Consider the following 2,500-nt stretch of genomic DNA (forward strand, 5'->3'; position numbering starts at 1 on the left):
GCATTTTTCGAAGATAATCAATCAACAATATTTGTAAAAAAAAATTTAAATACAAAGCAATGTACGGCGTCCTTTTCCAAATTGAAGCTTAATTATCTCTGAAAAATGCATGGTTAGCCCCAATTTTCTTTTCGGATACCAAGAGCACTTGCTAAGTTCTGCTTTCTCCGCAAAGTTTTGAACCGCGCAAAAATATCCCTGTATTAATAAGAACCACCTATAGGAAATCCGAGTATCTCGAGATGCGCAGAACGTATGCGCAAACTATTAATTATTCACCTCTGTGTCAGTGAAAGTGGTGGATATTTACCCCGCCCGAATATCCACCACTATTCACCTCCACTTCGGTCAATAATTGTTAAATCTAGTCCATATTCAAGGCACCTCCATTTTAAGAGAGGATAGCGATTTAATCACAGCCTTTTTGCACGTTGAAGTGCATGTTTCAATTCATATTGATGGTATATTTTGAGCTTTTTTTTTTCTCAAATGCTTGGAACAATTTTCACTTATCGAATTCCTCGTAATATAGCGGACTTCTGTTATAAACTTCAAGAAGAGAGCGGCTCTTCACTATTCAAATATTTAACGTGAATGAAATGGCAGCTTGCTAAACAGCTGCGGAAGAACGTAACCGACGTTCTTTGATACTTTATATCCTTGATATTTATATTATACGCATATACATATATATGAAGTCCTAATGTAGCGAATTTTGAGGAGAACGTGAGCGGCATAAAACAGTGAATCGTTCGTATCTTATCTTTACTTCCAAACGTTTCGTATCAATCCAGTTCAATGACAGGGATTGTTCTCTCATACTATACAAACTGAACAAAATGGAATATTCTGTGCCAAAAATCAAAACTAAATCATTCAGCGCAGCTGTTGGTCCGGACCTTAAAAATATCATGGAGACTGTATTTCATGGTCTCGCTTGTTATTTTATTGAAAGAATACAAGAGTAAAAAAAAAAAGATATATATAGCATATGACAGTATAATCATTTTACGATTTCTACCACTTTTGAAACCTCATATATTGCATCTCTTTTTATTAGTCGTACATCAGTCCTTCCCGTTCGTTCGATCAGTCAAATAAATATTTACATGAAAAAAACAAACAGCAAAATTGAGTTTGAAATGAGGTTTTTCATGCACTTACACTTTCGTACTTCAAAAACAAATCTAAGCGATTCTAACGAAACTAACGAATGTAAACCTAAAAACGCGCGAAGTGGTCAGAAAGTTTCAAAGTTCATTTGAATTTATTCACTTTTTGGCGCCACTTTTTGCTTTCCTGGAACGTGTATTCTTTGATTGCACCAGACGTCACGGCTGCCATGTTGATGAAAAGAATAATAGCGAAAAAGTCTTTTGGGAATTTGACTCTATTATTATGCAAAACGTGAGCTACATTTTTCTACTGTTTTAGCACCAACATGGCCGTCTTCTCATGTGAGTGCAATGAAACAATAAGCAAAATGATACATCGTTGTAATAGCTACTTCCTCTCTGTAAACCGCCCTCTTGAAATTGTACGACTTGTATGGAGTATATTAAATAAAAGATATTTAACAAAGGTTATTTTGCATACGGAATCATTTTGGCAGTAATCTGTGTGACGTGGTATTTGGGACAAATTCAGCATCTAAATTTGGAAGTAACCTTATATATACACCTTGTGTTGTGTCATTTTAGTATAGGTAATCACATGATTTCGAGGGCAATTTGGAATAAATAAGCACGAGTAAATGTTTTCAAAGGCGACCAACGGGAGAGTGCATTTGTAGTCTGAAAAAAATTACAAGTGCTTATTTATTCCAAATTGCACGAGAAAAAAATCACGTGATTACTTATTAATAATATACATGAAAAAATTCGAAATGGTGAAGCGGAACGCACGGGTATCACGCAATCAGGGAAAAATTGCGCCATCCAGGGCGCGTGATTGATTTGGAAACAAAAGATTTGATTGATTTCGACCAAACCCTATTGTTTATTACTTAATCATAATCCAGCATTTCGATGTGTAATATGCAGTGGCATAACACTTTTTGCACTGTGTTACACTTGAACTGCATTGCCTCAGCCGGTCAGAATCGAGTAATTCTTTCATGTATATTATTATGATAATGATCATCTCACTTTGTGATAAAGTGGATGTCGCATTTTGAAAGAACTGTCCATAGAAGCCCAGTAATATGCCCCTGCTGTGCATATTGTTTTTAAAGGAAAAAGGTGTCTCACAAGCTTTGAAATAGCCGCTGTCACACATAACATGCAAAAAAAACACATAAAACCTTTATTTCAACACGATAAGATTTAAAGCTTACAAGCTTGTGGGGTCGTGTATCCTAACTGCGTCACAATGAAATAAATTATATACATTTCAGAAACTCATTAATAATTCATAAGCCCATTGACCTATCAAATTGTTGATAATACATCACGTGTAGTGACTTTATATCGACAAATCTCATCCTTATTAGTATGCGGTG

General features: G+C 35.3%; 1 protein-coding gene across 1 annotated transcript in view; it reads left to right on the forward strand.

Annotated features, from left to right (window-relative positions):
- LOC137969491 (uncharacterized) overlaps nt 1–1,582 on the forward strand; it is a 98,380-nt gene extending 96,798 nt beyond the window's left edge. The window contains exon 13 of the mRNA XM_068815771.1: nt 1–1,582. This exon is cut by the window's left edge and continues 677 nt beyond it. The gene's annotated coding sequence lies outside the window, so the exon portion shown is untranslated.
- The last annotated feature ends 918 nt before the right edge of the window (nt 1,583–2,500 follow it).

This window comes from Montipora foliosa, chromosome 9 (genome assembly GCF_036669935.1).
Source record: "Montipora foliosa isolate CH-2021 chromosome 9, ASM3666993v2, whole genome shotgun sequence".
In the NCBI taxonomy this organism is placed as follows: Eukaryota; Metazoa; Cnidaria; class Anthozoa; order Scleractinia; family Acroporidae; genus Montipora; species Montipora foliosa.